The 21353-nt window shown below is 45.9% G+C and overlaps 1 protein-coding gene across 1 annotated transcript in view; it reads left to right on the plus strand.

Annotated features, from left to right (window-relative positions):
• Positions 1-14548: 14548 nt before the first annotated feature.
• The window catches only part of TMEM98 (transmembrane protein 98), a 418722-nt gene continuing 411917 nt past the window's right edge, over positions 14549-21353 (plus strand). Inside the window, exon 1 of the mRNA XM_069634076.1 lies at positions 14549-14685. The gene's annotated coding sequence lies outside the window, so the exon portion shown is untranslated. The remainder of the gene's footprint in view (positions 14686-21353) is intronic.

The following is a 21353-nucleotide window of genomic DNA, read 5'->3' on the forward strand; positions in this document are numbered from 1 at the left end:
CAAGGAGGTTGTCTCTGACCGAGAATCCAACTTCATGTCTAGCTACATGAAAACCATGTGGAAAGAGTGCGGGGTAACCTACAAGTTCTCCTCTTCTTACCACCCCCAGACCGATGGTCTGGTTGAGAGATTTAATAAAACTCTCAAGGGCATGCTAGGTGCTTTGGAAGAGCCCCTAAGGAGGAAATGGGATCTCCTCCTGCCATGCCTACTGTTTGCTTACAGAGAGGTACCTCAAGAGGGTGTTGGTTTCAGCCCCTTTGAGTTACTCTTTGGACATCCCGTGAGGGGGCCCCATGCCTTGATCAGAGAATGTTTGGAAGCCACCCCTCCCGGTCCCGCCAAGCAAGTGGGGGACTATGTGTTAGGCCTCAGGCGGAGGATGACACAAACGATGGGTCAAGCAACAGCGAATCTCAAGGCCAGCCAGGAATTGAACAAATACTGGCATGACCTTAAAGCATCGCAAGTGGATTGGACTCCAGGACAGGAGGTCCTTGTGATGGAGCCTACCAAGCCTCGGGCATTGGCAGATAAATGGACTGGACCCTTCAGGATAATCTCCAAGATGGGCAAGGTCAATTACCTGGTTGACATGGGAATCCCAGGGGTAGCCCCTCAGGTATTCCATGTTAATAGGCTCAAGCCTTTCCACAGACGAGCAGAAGTCTCATGTCTCTTGCTAGCTTCAGAGCAAGAAGAGGATGAGAGTGAGCCCCTTCCAGACTTGCTGCATAGCAACCCTCAGGATGGCTCAGTGGAGGGAGTGCAGCTCTCTCCCGATTTGACAACCGAGCAGCAGAGGACCTGCAGGGCTTTGCTCCAGCAGTATGCCTCTCTGTTTTCGCTGACGCCAGGCCTTACACCGTGGTGTAAGCACGAGATTGACACTGGTGACAGCGTGCCTGTCAAGAGCAGGAGCTACCAAATGTCAGATACGGTTAAGAACCACATCCAGGCTGAGGTCGCCAAGATGTTGGATCTGGGTGTTATTGAACCCTCAACCAGTCCCTGGTCCAGTCCCGTGGTCCTTGTCCCCAAGGCAAGTTCCCAGGCAGGTACCAAGGATTGGACGTTCTGTGTGAACTACCGAGGAGTCAATGCCGTCACCAAAACTGACGCGCACCCATTGCCCAGGGCTGATTACCTCGTGGACACCATAGGTGCTGCCAAATTTGTGAGCACCTTTGACCTCACCTCAGGCTATTGGCAAATAGCTCTGACGGACCATGCCAAGGAAAAGACGGCGTTCTCAACACCAGAGGGACTCTACCAGTTTAGGGTCGTGCCTTTTGGGTTGAAGAATGCCCCTGCCACCTTCCAGAGATTGGTCAATCATGCCCTCAGTGGGCTGGAAGCCTTTTGTGTGGCTTATTTAGACGACATTGCCGTCTACAGTTCCACTTGGGAAGAGCACTTGACACATCTGGGTAGAGTGTTGCAGGCCTTAAAAAGGACTAACCTCACTATCAAGGCCACCAAGTGCCAGATAGCTCAGGGGAAAGTCACGTATCTTGGTCATAAGGTAGGAGGGGGTCAAATCCAACCTCTCCCCAGTAAGGTACAGGATGTACAGGACTGGGAGACTTCCACTACTCAAACCCAGGTGAGAGCCTTTTTGGGCCTCACCGGGTATTATCGCAATTTCATGGCGGACTATGGAACCATAGCTGCACCGCTGACAGCTCTGGCTTCACCCAAACAGCCTAGGAAAGTTAATTGGACTGAAGACTGTCAGAGGGCCTTTGATGGCTTGAAAGAAAGTCTGTTTCGGGCACCCGTGTTGTGTGCGCCTGACTACAGCCGACCCTTTATCGTCCAGACGGATGCCTGCGACACCGGAATTGGAGCTGTCTTGTCCCAGTTAGATGACAAAGGGAGAGAACATCCTATCATATTCATCAGTAGACAGCTCAAGGGTAGAGAACTTAGGTGGGCTACTGTTGAAAAGGAATGTTTTAGTATAGTTTGGAGCCTTAGGCGTTTTAGGCCCTACCTTACGGGGTCAACCTTCAAGGTCCAAACAGATCATAAGCCCCTGAAGTGGCTTATGCAGATGAAGGGTGAGAATCCGAAACTGCTCAGGTGGTCTATTAGCCTGCAAGGGCTAGACTTCACCATAGAGCATAGACCAGGGAAGAGTCACGATAATGCAGATGGCCTTTCCAGAAGGTATGTTGACCGTCTGGATGAGGGTGTCTATCCCTTGGGAGATTAGGCACCCTCCACCTCATCTGGGGGGGGCGACTGTGATGCTGGAAATGCATCGGAGGGACAGGGCCTCCGTATCCTTGTCCTTTACTGCTTTTTATTGTGTGTTCTGTTGTGTTTTCCACACAGGAGTTCATGTGGGACTCCTGGCGGTGCAGCTCTCTCTCTTTTGGTTTGGTGAACAGACCCGTGGGATACCCTTATGGCACCCATGGACGGGGGTACAACCCTGTGTCCCTAGTGTATGTGTTTGGGCACCTGTGGGTAGCCCGCAGAGCAGGGTATGGGCTGGTGGCAGCTCCATGCTGAAATTGACAGGTGCATGGATTATCCTCCATTTTGGGATACCCCAGCCCTGCCATTGGGATCTGTTGATTCCTGATGGAAAACAAGATGGCCCCTGTGGCCTCTTGCTTTCTATTCCCCATTACCTTGTTTTCCCAAAGTCCTGGGAAGCCCTGACTCTGTCCCTTCCCCATGACTGGCTGTTGGGTGGAAGTGCCATATATGGTGTTGTTGTGAAGGCCCGGACAAACTGGTTGGAGCCTTCCCGGTGATGTATGTTGTGGGTACCTCCTGTGGGTGGGACCTGGGTGAATAGAGTGTGTGACGAATATGCATTCTGTGTTGTGGGTGTCTAGTATCTGGTGTTTGACACAATGACTGAGACAACCCTGCCCGAAACCGGTATGAATGCAGCTTGGAGTGTTGAATGGCTCGGTACTTGTCCCAATACACATAACTTGTTGTGAGTGTCTGGAGAGAAGTGAATGGCCTGAATACCTCGTGTGCCTGATTGGCTGCCTGCCTGCACGAATGCCCGTAGTCGTGATTGGATGCTTGAGTGTGACCCAGCGGAATGAATGGGAGATCAACAGTATATCTGGGGACCTCTCACTGCTAGGAATCGTGTTCAGAAGCTGAAGTCCACTACGACGAGTAACTGGAGTAACTGACGCTTGACCTTGAAGCCCTGCTGAACGAGAATAATTGCTGTGGCTCTTCTTCACAATCCGAAAGCTGCTGTGCCTCCAAGGACTGACCCAGAGAGGACCTGGTAAGGCGCCCTCTTCCCGAGCTATGAGGGACCATTGTGCTCAGCTGATCTTTGCCAACGCTCCCTGGTAGACAGACCTTCGACAGGCGGCCGACCCGATACGGGGACTGCTGTGGAACTCCAAGGAGAAGCACTCGGACTGTTGTCCGTCACTGTCGACGACCGCCGTCGCCGACCGGAGCCGCCATGCTCCCGTTTGCCTAAGAACTTCAATTGATCATCGGACGCTCTCATCTGCATCGTCAACCGCTTGTCTCCATCTGGAGAAGGCCTGACCGTCGACGCACCGAGGAACATCCACCGGTGGGTTTCCCGCCACCTAAGGACCACAGAGACACCGACGACTCGACGCCCTTGCTGGGCCACAGCTCTTCATCATCTCTTTGCGGTCCAGAACTATCGTCACCGAGGTGCCCCGCACGCCTCTTCCTTGCAGGACGCCAACGCTCTGTCGTCGACGAGCACCGCTAGGAACGAAGCTGCGACTTCCCTGCTGTAGTTCACCTGTTCACCGTCGGACGTTCGACGACCTGTGACTCCTGCCTTAAAGGGAGGGCACTCAAGAAGGGCCGTCGATTCCCCGACACGAACGCCAAGATCCCCGACACCTCCCGACGATCCGTGGCTCCCGCCTGAAAGGGAGGCACTCAAGAAGGATCGGTCGACGCATCGTCAGAGAACTCTACTCCACCAGGTACATTGGGGGGTGTAAAACCTTAATAGGAAGAAGTGAGACTATTGAACATATGGACTGGGCTTGTGTGATATATCCTTATTTTACAGGTTGCCCAGGTGGGGGGATCTCCACACAGAACTGTGTCTAGATAACGGGGCCAGCATTCTGCCTATTGTTTCAACCATTTATGTTCGTGCCTATCTCTATTGCTGGTTTCCTCGTTATTAATCTGCATGACATTTTAACCGTACAGTTGATGACCTTTAATGAGATTCGATAACATTAGTGGTACCACTTTAGAATTGTATATATTTATCATTATTGACTTCCGAGTACAAGTGCGTTATTGTGATCGTGTACATACCTTTGAATATTAATTATATAAAGACTGTGTTTTCAGTAATACAGTGTTTGGAATTCCTCTGTGGGGGTTCGGGGACTACACTGTACTTAAGAACCAGCCCGCATCACCTCCTGAGAAGCTAGGCCTTGATTGCTCATCCATTGCTACCTTATAGAGAATCTTGGCTGGGGTCCTCTGTGCCTCTCCTCTACCATATAGAGAGCAGAAGTACAGACACCCCCTACCAGTCTTTACACGTACACAAGCCCAAGAACTGTGCTCTCTTTCACTGTTTTTGGTCGTGGAATTTTGTGTGTGGCCTCTACTCTTTCTGGTGTTATTTTCCTCCCGTCTGCCAACACAATCTGACCCAAATACACCACCTCTTTTAGACAGTATTGTAATTTCTCTCTGCCCACTTTGTATCCTTGTCTGCCAGCAAAGTCAGTAGTGTCACTGAGACCCCTCTACACTCCTCTTCTGTTAGGCTGCATACCAATAAGTGATCAACATACTGTATTACTGTGCTTGCAACCTGCAAATTGCTCAAGTCCATTTCTATTTCTCTGTAGAAGAAGCTAGGCTCTTCGTAGTACCCCTGAGGCATTCTAGTATGTTAAAATTGCAACCCGTGATACGTAAAAGCAGTGAGATACCTGGAGACTGGATGTAGTGCAATGGAGAAAAAGGCATTTTTTAAGTCAACTGCTGTGCAGTAGTGTGCCTCCGCTGGAATGTTGCAAAAAATCTTCGCTGGGTTGGGGACCAAAGGATACTCTGCCTCAATAATATGGTTCAGAGGGCGTACGTCCTGTATAAATCACCACACCCCTCCCTTTGCTTTCTTAATTGGATAGATAGCTGTGTTGCAAGGTGATGAACTCACCTGTATTATGCCTTGCTGCCATGGGCATGCAGTCTCTCATATATGCATTCATTTGCTTCTCGTGAAAGTGGGTACAGCTTTACTCATAGCAATAGTGCTCCTTCTTTTAACTTGATATATACTGCCCCTTCACCTTTAAGTATTGCTATATCATGGGGTCCTGTTGTCCACAAGCTCTTGGGCACTTTTTCCAAATCTTCCTGTAAATGTTGAGTTTTCTTTTTTGTTATCTGAGTCATCTGGGGCACTACCCTTTCTTTTATGTGCACTGGACAAGGTATGATCAGCTCAAACACTACCTCTCCTTCCTCATTGCCTTTTGTTCCAAACAATTCTGTGTCACTTACTCCTGTCAATGTAAGTGCGGGATAAATACAATATTGATCGCCATTCCATGTTATTCTCAACAGTAGCAACCAGTATAATCTTCCTCCAGGTACAGAAAAGTGTGTGTGCTTGAACTAACTGAGGAAGGACACTGGGGCCTGAGCAAAAATGTGTTGGACAGTCGAAACACCTTCCCTTCAATTCTTGGCAACCATCCCATTGACACGTGTACCCCGTACAGAAACACCTCCATGCGTGCGGGTATCCCCACAGTTGTGTTGTGTGCATAGTATGCCTGAATCAGTGCTGCCACCTGTGCTGGATATATTCTGTGTGTGGTGCACACCATCCCGTTCTCTGAAAAGGAAATTGTGGCATTCAATTTACTGAAAAGGGCCCTCCCCAGAATGTTGATGGGTGCGTCTTTTGAATACAGTAATGGTGCTACGATATGCTGTGTCCCTATTATCAGTGGTAAATCTTTTGTAAGAAGAACTTTCAAAATGTTCCCCGATAAACCTTGTGTGTCCAAACGTTTGTTAGATAATGGTAATCCTTCTACCTTGATGCATGATCTGGTTACCACAGTATCTATAAGATAGGAAAATCCTTCCTAACCTATCTGAACTGCTACCTCCGGTTCCTCCTCTGGGTCTTCAGTTACACCTAGAACAGGACACACTTGTACTCCCAGTGGACACCCCTGTTGGGAAAATGTGTTTGCAAATGATGTAAATGGATTTACGGGCCATCTTTTTCAGTCCTGGTATTCTGTCCCAGTATTGTTACACCTTCTAGTATCTGTGTCTGCACTGGCGCCTGATGTACGCTCAATGTACCTTGAGTTCCTGCCATTTCCTCAGCTTGTACCTGCACGTATGCCTGGGAGGGCACACTATGTGATTGTGTGGGCCGTACCGGTAGTTGCAGTTGCTGCTGCATTACCTGCATCTGTTAATGAGTCTGCTTCATGTATGTCTGCTGTTGCTGCCCAGCCTGTGCAATAAGTGGGCATGTTCGTGCAAAGTATCCAAAATTCCCACATGTGAAGCACTGTACTCTGAAACGTGATGTCATTTCTCTGTACCGCATTCCCCTTCCACGTGCATAATATCCTCTCCCAGTCTGATACTGTCCCATGTATGCATTTCCTCTGCCGGCCTGCATGACCCCAGGCTGCTGCACGTTTATGAATGCAGGTTGTTGTTGCATCTGCCCCACTCCCCACTGCTGGTTGAGTGATAAATGAGTGTAACCTCCTGATTGCATTACTGCAGCCAATGGAAGCCCTCCTTGCTGAGCTTATGGGACGATAACTGGCCCTGTGAGTACTGCTCCCTCCATAAGTATTTTCGCCAGTTTTTTCTGAACTAATTTGTGTTCGGCTTTTGTTGCATAATCAACTTTTTCCTTATCCTTCTCCTGCTTCCTTTTGCAATAGTGTACAATTGTTGCCAGTATCTCAGGCCACTCCTTCGCCTCAATTCCCACTATCTTTTCTAAAGAAGTCTGCACATCTGCAGGGAGCCCCCTCACTAAGAGGTGGTAAATCAATGGTATTTTTCGTCCCATGACTTTTTATTTTCCTGTGTCCACATTTCTTGTATGGATCGTATGTATTCTGTGGGGTCCTCATCAGGCTTCATTTTACAAGCCAATATAGAACCCATGCCTGACGTATTTGGATACAGCTCCCTTAGATCCTTCCAAACATGTGCTCCATATTTATTAAAGGGTGCTCCATCATGTATATTGGAGCTTAATTTTACCCCGGCATATCCAGCTTGTTGCCATATTTTGTCACTTCTCTGCCCGACCAATAGTGCCCATAAACTTTGTATGTCCCCTATGGCCAATGGGATTCCCAATGTCTCTTTCTCAAAACCATCAATCCACTTGCTTGCCCCCGCCATTAATGAAGGCAAACTGTAAACTAAATTGTCCATGTGCATTATCTGCCATAATATGTAGTGAACCTCATCCCTTGTTTTTTGTAAAAGGGGCATCTGTGTGAGAGCTCTGCGTTCAATGCCACGTTGTGGTCCCTTGGCTACAGCCATTCTCACTTTCCTACTCTGAAACCTATTTTCCCAGTCACCCAGAAACTCTTCTCTTTTCTCATCTTCTCTCGCATTCCTTCCCCTTTCCCGTCTCCTGTCTGTCAAATTTTATGTGTCTGTTTCGTCATTCCCCGATCGCTGTCAGCACTGTCTTCCCAGTTTGATATGGTGTGCCCTTCTTCTGACGTATCAGTTTTGCTATTTTCCCAGTCCTGTCCTCAATTGTCTATTTTAAATTGTATGCATCCTGCTGTCCACCTCTGTTCATTGGCTCCCTTCTTGGGTGCCTTTCCTTTTTCTTCTAGCTCCCTTTCCATTACTTTTTCTCCATCCTTGAACACACTGTCAAGTTGCTGCTGTGCGCTCTTTTTTATGTCATTTAAATATTTCCTCCTCCCTTTCTCGTCCTTGCTAATAGTGCTTGTGTCACCCTCCTCTTTTGTTTTATGTGTCTCTTCCTTGTCTTGAGTGTGAGAGAGGCATGGTATCACAAGTAGACTCTGACACAAGACATGCACGTTTCAAAACCTTTATTGATGGTTTAAAAAGGGGTTGGAAAACTACTATCCTGCCCTATAACTAAGATGGGAGTATTCTTGACAAAAAGAATATACAGCCATAGTCAGTCCTTAGTCAACATAAAATGACCTATACTAATAAACACAATGCCTGCCCTCTTTCTAATACAATAAATCTGTAAAGGGAATGTGAAATGCAAAAAGGAAAAATCAGTGTTCAAAAGAAATGTCAGTATGGCTGAGTAAACTCCCTTCCCCATGTTTTGTAGCATGGGGTAAGGTGGTACACTTGTACCTTGTGACACACTCTGGCTTCGGACTTAAGGATGCAGTTTTTGTAGAATAGGGCCCACTTGGCCTTCCACGAAAAGTCCCTAGTTTATCCGCTGGACCTATCGGCTTTCTCTCACTCCAGCCCAGGTCACCTTTTAGCTTGTAATACAGTTCAACAAAGGTTTGTTTCCTTCTGGTTATCACAATTCAGTACAGCTTTCCCTCTGCCGGGCTCAAACCTTTCAATCACAATTTGTGGGGGTTTCCTTTCCCAAGCTTCAATCATACCTTCATAGGCTTCCCCCCATCAGGCTCAAGCCTCTTTTCACTTTCCTTCTGCTGTCTTTGACTTTCGATACTGCGAGGCTTTTGCTCTTACCTCGGCATGACCACTTTGACCTTCTTTCCTCAAGTGTCACTTTTTCTCTCCTACACCAAGGCCTCTTGGTAGTTTCCAGCACAGTACTTATTTCAAACCTCAAAGATGTCTCTGACATCCAGGTTTCCCTCTGGCGGGATCAAACATAATAGTCAACGACATCTCTCACATTCAGGTTTCCCTCTGCCGGGATCAAACCTAACAGTTCAAAGACATCTCTCATATCTAGGTTTCCCTCTGCCAGGATCAAACCTAACAACAGTTCAAATCTTGCTTCTCAGTTTCTTTCTCTTACCACCGCTTCTACGGCATCAGACATTTCACAGAGACTTTCGATTGGGTAATCTTCTTTCGCTGGACCACTCTGTTACTTTGTATCTTTAATTTATATTTCTTTACAATGCTTTGCTTTCTCTCGCGTCTTATCGGCACACGCGCAACCTTCATTCATTGGATACTGTTGCCGTCAAGTTTCATTTAACACAGACCAGACTTTCATTGCTTTCATCAACACACCGGCTGTGTTAATTCATTTTCGTCTTTCGTGGCTTTTATCCTGAATTTAAGGATGGTTCCACAACTCCTGCTGCACCTCCCCAACTCTGCCGTTCACCCGGGTGGTTGCTGGTATGCTTGAAACACAAAAGAGGTTTGTCTCTTCTCTACAGCTGGGCGTCAAGGCCATTCGGCGGTAACGATCCCTCGCCAATGTGTTCAAGGTTTCTCCATACCTCGGTTCCATCCCTCGCCGGTTGCTATGCTATGCCTGGTTTGATGACGCCCTGGAAGAACTGCCCCTTCTCGTGCATCGCCTTACTCAGAGTGTGTATCAGTGTCCCACCTTTTAACCATGGGGGGAGAGCTAATAGGTACCAGGTGTTTGTAATTAAGATCAAGTGCCTCACCCTGCCTGATCTTATTAGTGGGGCATGTTCAATGCATTGCATTGGTGGTGCTCCTTTCAGCTTTAGACCTCCTCTTCCTCGGCTCAGTGTTTGTGTAGGAATGGCGGGGGTCTGGGAAGTTGGAATACCCTTTAAAAATAGGATGGGACACAGGTTTTTGGAAAGGGGGGATATCATGTTTCGCCATCGGGCATTCCTCCCCCACTCCCGAGGACCCATCAACCAGGGGATCCTCCTGCACTTGTCCACCCCCAGGGTCTGGCTACAAAGGCGTTGGCCGTGCCCTGGCCACCTGAGTAAGGGATCCCCGGGGTTTAGGCAGTGAAACATCCTCTGTTTTTTCACATGAGGCACTTGCTTTTGATTTTTATAACCTGCAGCTGGTTTTTAATAATGGATATATTGTATTGGGTGGAGGTGGTGCGCTTCCCTGCTCCTCCTCCTCTTTACATTTCCCTGTCTCCTTTTCTTGTCCATCATACAATTTCCAAAGCTGTAAAATATCTTGTCTTTTTTAAGCTTTGCACCTTTGTATGTAGCCGGCAAGTATGAATACATATTGTCTATTATATCTTTATCGTATGTTCTCTCCCCGGGCCATTCTTTATAACACTTTCCCAGTGTGTCATGTACCCACTCATAATGGTACTTGGTTGTTTTCTGACGATATTGGGGCAATTCTCTGCACGTATGATTAATTGGTTCATCCGTCCAATAGGAAGTTATTGTCCCCACTTTAATCCCTATCCTTCTTTCCCTTTTCCCTCTTTTCCTGTATGATTTTAAACCTTTAAACTCTCACTCCTCTTTCAATCAATCCCACTCACTCTGTTTTATACTTACCACTTAAGTCAATCACCCAATTTTCGTTTGCTCCGGCCTCCTCCACAGGCCCACCCTTTCACACCTTGCACTCAATACTTGCACACACTGGCCTTCTCCACAGGCCTGCCTTGTTATATCGTATTAGTACAGAACGGGTCTTCTTCCCACCACCCTAACAAATATGCCCTATGTTAGCATGTTAGAAAAAGCGGTTACTCCTCTCCTCAATCGACTGCATCATTTACTCGCGCTATGCAGCTCTGCAGCTATTTACAAGGTATTTCGGCTCTGCCACTTCTTTTTTTTCCACAGCCACATAAAACAAATAATACGATCACTTCTTACAACACAAAAACAGACCATTGCTACTTACAAAACACGTTCGTGCATGACCCTCGAACTTATTCTTATTTAAAGAAATTAAAATGATGCAACTATACCAATTGCCTGCACTACTCGCAACTCTTGTCTAACAAGGTCCACCACTTACTATGCAACCCTCTGCTCTAACGCAGATGTGCCACTGTCCACCTGCTCCCTATCGGAGCGGCAGACCTAACATTTAAGACTACTACAGTCAATCGCCCTCTCCATCACTAATGAGGGTGCGTCCTATACACCATAGCAAGAATCTCTCCCACTCTTGTGCTTTCGTGCACGGGTACACTCACGTATTGTTTTAGGAGATTCTTCACTTCTCTCGATCTCAGGGTTTCCCTTTAAAGGCCTGCCCTTCAGTCAGAGAGAAGGCAGCGCCAGACCAGATGGACCTTCGGGAAATCGGCGTACATGGACCTCCTCTTGCTTGAGCTCTTAGTACTGGCCAACGGACGCTGTCCCACACTCCTCCAGGAGCACTACTGGAATTTCCACACCTTGGTTGATAGGCTGAGATATCTCACTGGGGCCTCCAAAAATCTGTCGGGGTCACCTCGAAAAACTCAATAAGAAATTTCAAAAGTAGTCAAAAAGGTGTGTACGCCGGTGCAAGAAGTAATGCATTTTTATTTAGGGCCCCAGTCACAGCTGGGACAGCAAATTCAAACAGATTGTGGAACAGAACTGCATGAAAACGTGCTGTCAAAGAAACACCCCTAAATTTAGGTATTTTATACAATGCAAAGTAATTAGTATTCATGATTGTGTGACCTGAAAAAAATCTTCCCACACAAAGCTGATTGGCTTTTGCACTTTGAACCCTTATAGAAAAGCATACATTACATTTAATAATTGGGCCCACGTTCCTTACCACACTGCCCTCAATTGCAACTTGTGATATCACAATCCACCCCCAATTCCCACAACACATTCATTGCAACATTTGAGATGCCCAGCAGAACTTCAATCAACTGCTCTGGTCGCCTCATCCTGATTCTCATGGGAAGGGCTACCAACCATGTCACTGTCAGAGCCTCAAACCACAGACGCACTGTTACACAAATGCTGCAGATAGGGGACATGCTAACCCTTTTCCCAGGCAAAATGTACTACGGGGCAGTTTGAAAGTGCCGTGGTTCTTTTCGGCTCCATTAGACAATCGCATTTTACAAGTGATTTTGAATTATAAAATGGTCATCTATTCATTATAAAATGGTCATGTATTCATAGACCTGTGAGCTCTAATCTATGACCTTGAAAAATAACAACCATGGTATACTTCTTTCAGCACTAGTCTGGAATCGCAGACTGTTCACTAAGTAACCAGCCACAGTGGCTTTTCCAGCACGTAAAATGCTAACACGCGTTTTCTACAAAAGTGAGCTGTTAAGGCCTATTTACTGCGTTTCGTCCTATCCACTAAATTTTGAATATACATACCTGTGCCACTGTATTCACGGATTAGTTTTAGTATGGGTTTTATTTAGCAAATGTCAGGATGAGCCCTCACTCTTTTTACAGGCCTACTCTCACAGCTGAAATGTGCGTTCCTTTTTACCACTTTAGACTTGCATCTTTTTTACAATGGATGGGACTTAGTATTACATGTTTTCACCCCTTTACCTTTTCTGTAGCAAAGCACTCTGGTTATGACCTCATGCATACAGGAGATTGCTGGTTGGGACCCAGGATTCGTTCATTAAGGTAGGTTTAGCCTACACCAATCACTGTGGCCCATTTGGCTTTCAAAGGGGGCTGAGCCCCTCTTTTGGCAGATCATCTGACGACTTTGCAATGAGTATCAAGAAGAACTCATCATTGGACCCTGGCTGACGGTACAATCTGCCTTACATCTTCCGCCAGTGAAGGAAGTCCAGGACCTCCAAGCGGGAAGCAAGATCCCTCCCCTAAACATCTCCCAGGGAACAGAGGGAGATACAAAATCCAGAAGACCCTCCAGCAGCTCCAGAACTGGTACCCAGCCAGACACAGCGTGCCCTGCTAGGCTCTGCAGCAAGCTTACTAGGTGGGAAGTGCCAAAGAGTCTCTGAACCAAACCAAGGACAAGGCAGCTGCCTGCAACACTCTCCTCAACTTTGGGCCGCCCTCCTTAAAGGACGACACAAGCCCAGTGAAGAAGCTAAGAGTAGTGTATCGACAAGCATCTACCGACGTCCACCTTAAAGGACATTGTCGAGCCATTCGAGCCCCTTGAGCTACAACCGACTGCACCGCTGAACTGTTGTATAACCAAAACTGAAATGATTCCTGAACCCGAGCCACCGTGTGGGCTAGCCTGCAGCCGTCCATCCAGCTTTGCTTTCGAACTGCCTGCTGCCTGATACCTGCAGCTGTCTCCTGTCTTGAACTCTGTTACAGAAGCTGCAAAGCGCCATGAAACCGACTCAACCCTGTCAAGCACCAGGAACTCCTACTACAGAAGGTACATTCTGGTTCTGTCCCCCTGGTCCTTCTCTGAAGGCCCCTAGTGACATTCTATGACCCATTGCTCCCTTTGTGTTGAAACCAAGTATCCTTGAACTATTGTGATTAATTGTATTTTCGCTGTGTTGCAACTAACTAATGATCCACAGCCTTTCGGAGATAAGCATGCCGTTCTGTCCACGTTACCAAAATTGGACAAGGAGGTTTATAATTTGCTTGTGTTTCCAATCCGTCCGGATCCCTTCTGGTGTACTAGAGGTGTGGGGCTGATTGATGGTTTAGAAACCGATATTCATCCATGGACCACTGGTTCCCCGGAAGTTGATTAGTCACAGCGGCAGCAGTCCCTGCTGCTTCATCTCTCCCAGGCGGGAGTTAAATGTTTATTGCTGTGGATGTGGTCCTCACCACGCCAACCCACTCTCCCAAGCAGGAGTTTCCTTCAAAACGTCTTTATTTTTCCACTCGGGTGCTCCGTGCTGGCGGTTGTCAGGACATGTCTCCAACTGCATTACTGGTCGCTGCGTTCTCCTTAAAGCCTGCACTGGGGACTCCGGTGGCAGATGCTTGTTAACCACAGGACCTGGTAAGCAGTGTGCCAACGGTCATCGGAAAATCTATGACAGAGGATGTGTGCTCCAGCATTGCCGGGCTACACGTGGGCCATCACTATCCCTCGTCAGCAGTTGTTATTGGACCGCTAAGGAGGGCACCCCCTTGCATGCACGCATAACATGATCCCAAGAGCCTTTGAGTTTGTGTGATAACTGGCGAACGAGTAGCTGTGCGCCCCTTTTATTGGGACCATCACATGGTGTACCAGGTGTCACCAACACGTGACACTGCACGAGCCCGGAGGCGCTTAAAGTCACAACACACAGTAGGGGTTAATTTTATGCCTCTGTTTTTTCTCACTGGTTTCGATCAATTTTCGAAAATGTATCTGTGGATGTTGTGTTGACCACTGTAACAAGTTCCAGCAAATAATGTTGTGCACACCCAATTGCATATACTATCTAAGTATCAAAGCAAGAACATACAACGCATACTGCAACACGTTTCTACTTAATTGTCCAATTAAAAACAAAAGAGGTGACGAACTAAAATAGGGTGTACACACTTCAGGCATGTGTAGGCAGCACACCTCCTAAAAAACTAGATATGGATGTTTAAATTGCAGCTGGGCAGCGCGGTGACATTGAATGTGGTGTATTTACTGGAGTGCTCCAGTTTATCTCCGTCTGCTTCCCACAGTGCACTTGGCTGTTCCACCCCTGCGAAGCCGCGCTTTTCCCTCCGTCTATTTTATAATCGTTGCTGTCAGGTTGGACTGGAGTCTGTTCAGTTTTACTTCTCACGCACTCCCCGGAGAAAGGAATGCGCGGGGCTGCAAGGACAAAAGGTAGGGGTTCATTTCAAAGTGTGCATTTTCTCGTGGTTTGTGTGCACTCGCATCGAGTGAGGGAGAACATTAGGTAAAAACAAGTTTAAGAAGATGAGGAAAGTTCGACAATTTTATCGGAGACGAGACTCGACGCTCCAGTGTTGTAGAGACAAGTCTGCCAGGGTCTGTGTTTTTGACGGGGGAGGAGGGGTGAAAAGTTTACCGGGGATGCCTGCGCTGTGACTTGCTTTTTTTCTCGTATGCTTTTGAAAACTGTTCGGAGGTGGTATATATCCTTAGAAGTCTTTCGACCGATGAACAAGTTTGTGAACTCCATTTAGAAGAAATGGCGAGATGTATGAATGTTTTATTTGCTGTGGACGCGACTAGAACTGGTGGCTATTTCTGGATAAAAAAGTAAAGCGTTTTGGCTTTGTGGGTAATCCTATTAGGGGAATTATAGCATTCCCGAGAGAGATGGATTTTTCCTCGTGTTCGTGCTTGGGGGGGCGTGGGATGGATGGGGAGTCATTAGGTGAAGGGGTTCTCCTTTATATAATTATATCACTCGCATCTTTACTTTCATGGGATGTATATAGTATGCATCCCCATGCGCACATATTACCGAGGTATTAAGTTACGGTTAAGAGGCACTTTATACTCAAATGTGATTTTGGGAGCCTTACTACTTTGGCAAACGTGGACGAAACCAAATGAAACCTCCCCAAAAAGTTCAGCAGCCCCCTGTGAATTATTGGGGAAAGTTTCGTGAAGTTTCCCTGAGTGTGCGAAAAGTTATAGGTGGGGGAGACCAGAAAAAATGAAGTTCCCAGTAAAACTCCTAAAGGGAATCTCTCTCTCTCTCTGTCTCTGGCTCCGTCTCTGTCTCTCTCTCTCGCCCCCCTCGTCCCCTCTCTCTGTCAACCCTTGTCCCTCTTTCTCTCGCTCTCCCCCTCTGTCTCTCTCCCCCCTTTCTCTCTCTCCCCCCTAAATAAACACTCACTGAAACTGCTCTCACCCATGTCACCAATTTACTGACCTCTCTGCGACCTTTAACAATATGGATCTTTCCTCCCTCCTTCAGACTCCGTTTAACAATAGACTGAGTAGGAAATACTGAACATTGGCGCCCCCAGATTTGCCAGACTCTACATGTTTACCTTTATACTGAGTATACCTTAACATTGGAACCCCCAGTTTTTGCAGACGTAACATTTTGTTCTCTTTGGACTGAGGTTACCTTAAGATTGTGTGATGAATCCCAGAGTATTGTCACTGCTTCCATGAGGGAGGCCCCTTTCCATGAGGCCAGGGAGGTGAGGTTGCTACCCGCTAGTCCTCCTGTGGGTGTTACTCAGCAGGTGGATCTCATGGGGAGGTAGATCCTTCATGGGACTGGTGATGGTGGCCCTGGGAGAAAGCGGCATTCACTTGGACCCCCCACTCTCCTTATCCCCCACTCATGCCCCTCTGGTCCTCCATGCCTCTATATGTTATGGTAAAGTAGAAAGTCTTGTTGACAATACTGGGACGAGGAAGAGGGAGACTTACCCAAACTTAACACCAAATACCACTGAGATGAAGAAGAGGGATCAAGGAGGCCAACACATCCCGAAAAAACCAAGGGTATAAAATTGTAGACACTTTATTCTAACTTTGTAAATCATGAAAACATATCTCAAAGGGCGCAAGGGGATAGCAGGAGAGCCTTATGTGCTGACACTAACATTAAGAACCTATGGGGTAGTGACCGGCAGCACGGATTTCATTTAGGGATCGCCAGGGGTTGCACCTGCGACCCCTGAAGTCTCCCTTGCTACCCCTGTGGTCTCCCTTGTTACCCCTAAAAAAAAAAAAAAGAAATACAAAAAAATATATTTTTTTTCTTTTTAATTGTGTCTACTGGGCTGTAGCATGTGGCTCTTTGTTTCTGGAGTGGCTGGTTTTCTGGTAGCTATAGCCGGTAAGATAGCTCAGTGGGTTGAGCGTTCACTGCAGCAATGTGTAAGTGATCTGCAGGTTGCAGGTTCGACTCGCGGCAAGGTGAACTCAGCCTTTCAACCTGCTGAGGTTGATAAATGAGTACCAACAAAGATTGGATGATATTGTATGTTTATTTGTTCTATATGAAGCGCTTAAGTGCTATATAATAACACATCATTATCGTTTGGCCTGGACTTCTGCTTGCATTCACAGTAATTTGAGAATATGGGCTTATACACACTGATATTAACAATACATATGGTGATCCATTCTTGCAGGCAGAGTATATCACTTTACAGTGATGCCGTAACCGTATTTTTCGTAGTGTACGTAAAAACAATGCTATGTGATGCCACTTCCTGTTTTGTCAAGGCGCGAAAGGTCATGTTCCATCGTTTCCTATGATGTCACTTTGGGGTGGGGTCAGATGACATCACTTCCTGTGATGTCATCAGAGGTCAAAGGGCATGTGATTTCACTTCCGCTACCCCTGGCATTTTGGTGAAATGACGTCCCTGCTTAGCAGGAGAGTATATCAGGTCTGTCCAAGTAGACACTAGGTAAAACAAGGACAGGGGTCCCACAGAAGCAGACAAATCCTGCCTGGGACCCATTTGAAAGTGGGGAAGCACTTCTTATGTGCAACTGGGTCTGCGATCTAAATGGAAATAAGCAAAGAGCATCAACAAAGTATCTAAGGGTTGCACACCCACCTCAAGGCAGAGACATGCAGGTCCAGTGGGCTTGCAACTTAAGCACTATGAAACCAAGTCGGGTAGGTTAGTGAACTAGGCCTGGATTGACTAACCTAGGAAGAAATTCCCTCCAGAAGTCTGGGGAACTGTGTATTGTTTTTAGACAGTTTTGTTCAAGAGAGGTTCCCTCCAGAAAAGGGGAGAACTATGTTTGATTTATAAACGGATTCAAGAACCACGGAAGAGGTTTTCCCCAGGAAAGTGAGGAATTGTGTTTTCTTTAACTTGGGCTGAACATTCAAACAGTTGACAGTTAACTGCATATTCTTTACTCAAAAAACTGTGCCTTGGAGTCTACATCTAGAAGGAGAGGGACCTCCTTCTGGGTGAATGAGACATTCAGTTTTCATTTGGTAGTTTGTCAATGTGAGGGACTAAAATAGGTTTAGACACAGGATGGTGGACATTTACTTTACGGACATCCTGACTGGGTTCCTAGTATTTTTGTTGAGGTAGGTCACCCCTCATAAAAAGTAGGGCAAGATAGCCTTTTCTTTTTCCTTTATTATTGTAAATAAAAGTCTAATCCAAACAGTCTACCACAACTGGGTCAAGACTCGTACTTCTGCACCCTTAGAATTGGCATCCCCAGCTTTTGCAGACTTTGCATCCTGTTACCTTTGCACCGAGTATACCTTAACATTGGTATGCTCAGCATTTGCAGATTTTACATTCTGTTCCCTTTGGACTGCGTGTACCTTAACATTGGCATCCCCAACTTTTGCAGACTTTTCATTTTGCTACTTTTGGACTGAATGTAACTTAACATTGGTATGCCCTACCTTTGCTGACTTTGGGCCTCATTACGAGTCCGGCGGTAACCGAGGCGATAAATCCGCCTGGTTACCGCCGGACTCGTATTACCATTCCGCCTCCGTCATTCCCAGAATTACCGGGGCATCACAACCCATAGGACTCAATGGGGACGGGGATCATGGAAACACCGGCACCATCTCGTGATGGTGCCGGTGTTTCCTCGTCCGCCTGCAGGCGGGCGGTGTTAAACCCGCCAGGTCAGACCTGGCGGGTTTGACGCCTCCGCCTGCAGGAGTTGTGATCACCCGGCATGGAAACAACGGTGGCGGCGGCTTTACCGCCACTGTTGTTTCCATACCGGGTCGGTTGTAATGAGGCCCTTTATCTTTTTATATAGGAAGCAACCTTATTTCTTAAGGATTTCAGCTTGTTTCATTAGTGTATGTTTCGCTGTGTGTGTTTGTATGTGGGGTGTGTGTGTGTTTGTATGTCTACATATGCATACTCCTACTAAATTATGTGACATTTCAGTCATGCCCTAACAAGCATACACACAGGTCCATTGGTATTGGTTCATCAACCATGATCTCAAATTCTGATAACCCCATGCCTGCTAGCATGCTCATGCTACGTGCACCCAATCTGCTGCTACTTGTTTGCATCTTGGACATGCCCCCAGGAATATAGGTTTGAATTTCTGGATTTTCTTCGGGGTATAATACCACATGTGTATGAATTTAAAATTCTACTAAACCGCTGGTCTAATCACTTGTTTTTTCCCTGCTTAAACTATTGTTCACTTCTTCTGCTTGGCCTTTACCAAGTCTCATCTTACTCCTTTATGCTCTGTCTTTAATTCTGCGATTAGTCTTCTTTTTCAGCTGCCTTTTTTTCTTCTGTTATTCCATCTCTTTGCTCTGCTTCATTACTTTCCTTTGATCTTTCTCTTATTTTTCATTTTCTTTGCTTTGTCTATAACGCTCATTGTGGTCTTACTCCTTATCTCTGTTCTCTTGTTTCTTTCTACTCTGCTCCTCGTTCTCTTCATTCTCCATCTCAATTTATTCTTGCTGTTCCTAAAGCACCTTGTGCTTCGTCTCAATTTTGGTCCTTTTCACTTCTTGCACCTAAGCAGTGGAATGCTCTTCCACTTTCTATCCATGTGCCCTATACCTATCATATTTTTCATTCTCAACTCAAAACCCATCTTCTTCTTTCTCTTTCCTTCATTTAGTGCTGATTATTGATTTTGTCAGTTCTCACTTTTTAGTGTACTGTTGTTATTAGTTTTGTAAAACACTTTGGCAAAAGCAGTCAATAAAGTAAATAAATACAATTACAAACAGCTTATGTTTATAGTTAATAGATATCTTCTTTAATTGCCCACATTTATAGTGCCAGGTCGCCACATCAATTAGGCAATCCAGGACCAGCTCCCACATTTTTTGGATTGATATTAACCTGCGTTTTGCCAACCCCCACCATTGCATATATTATTGAGACTTATCTTTTCTTGTCCCTTGCTGTTGTCAAGTAAGCTAATAAGGGGTCACTTGGTGGTGTCTGGGGAAGGTGGAGAGTGCTTTCTTCTTTTCACCCCTCACTTTGACATAAAACATTAAGTGAGTCAAAGATGTGCTTCCCATTTTTTAAATTGGTCATGAGTGATGAAAGTCTTTTTCTGAAAGAGGACATCTTTCATAATTATGCACATTTTTGCTAGCTCCTTACAGTAATAGGGTTCAATGGAGCTGTTGAATGCCCACATTTTATCAAAGAATATCTGAGTGGGCAGAGGAAGAGTCCTCCCGAATTTCAAATATGATTTGTTTAGGGCCCATATTGCAGGGCGCACTGTGTGCATCCGTTCACGTGAAATACGAGGAATCCCCCACAACACCGATCTTAACTAAACAGGTGCTACGATCTCTCTTTCCAGTGCCACATGTTGCCCAAAAGGTGCTTGCAATATTGGGTAATAAACCGCTAGGTCTTTCACTCCAAGTCTTCCATCTTTCAATGGTTGCATCAGGATTTTCAGAGCTACTCTGACTTGCCTGCCAGCCATATCAATTGAGTAAATAAGGATAGTAACTCATGAAAAAAAGATTGGGAATTTGGAGGAGAATGTTCATGAACACATTTAACAGTTTTGGAAGTATAATTATTTTCATGGGCGACACTCTGGTAGAAATGGATATTGGGAGTTTTGTCCATTTTTCCACTTTATGTATTTTTTATGGTTCATGGTTAAAAAAAACTTTAAAGTTTTTCGCAGTGAGATAATAAAACAAAGAGAAAAATCTACATAGTTCAATCAATACATACAATCATGCCAAATTTCATAGCAATTAAGGAAAAAAGAAAACAAAAAAGCTTGTCTGCATACAATCAATCCATCCTTAAAGTCAAGAAATAACATAAAAACACTTTAAAAGGAAACCCCACTTTACATTACATTTGATACAGGTTAAAAGACTTTACAAATCCTGCCATAGATAGTCCGTCAGATCTATTCAGAAAAGGTATACAATGCCTCCAGAGCACTTCATCGTTCAGTCATTCAATTTTAGTCAATATCTTATTCAGGAATGCCATTCTCTGTACTGTTGGGGCAGGGCAATAGAGAACCAAGTGCTTCATACATTCTGGCTCCAGTTTACAAATCTGCAAAGTGCATCAGTTAGTGTAATCTGCCCTCTCCTCAGAACGGTCCCTTTAATGGGCATGTAATTGATTTCAATCCGGCATACACCCACGTCACGCCCAGCATGTAGTGCAAAATTGAAACCCTTATTTATTTTTATCTATGAGTTCAATATTCTGAACGATATACCACTCGTATCACACCCTTCTCCTGGATTCCCCACCCCCCCCCCCCCCCGGTCACACTGAACCAGGAATCAGGCTAGTTTGCAAAGGTAAATATTTATTTATGTATTTAAAATTTAATCACAATATATTTTAATAGGTAACAACAATCACCAATGGGGTGACAGAACACTGAATGATATCTTTAATACACTATGAATCAATTAATGAGCACAAAAACAAATGCAGCACAGAAAAGAATACTTTTGAATTGGTGTAGGACAGATGGCACTATGGTTAGGAGTTCCCCCTGCAGCACCCCTCAACCCCCCCACCCCAATAGGCAATGTGAAGAGATGGGAGGAGAGAGCAGGTATTCAG

Source organism: Ambystoma mexicanum, chromosome 13, assembly GCF_040938575.1.
Source record: "Ambystoma mexicanum isolate Mex_15411 chromosome 13, UKY_AmexF1_1, whole genome shotgun sequence".
Lineage (NCBI taxonomy): Eukaryota > Metazoa > Chordata > Amphibia > Caudata > Ambystomatidae > Ambystoma > Ambystoma mexicanum.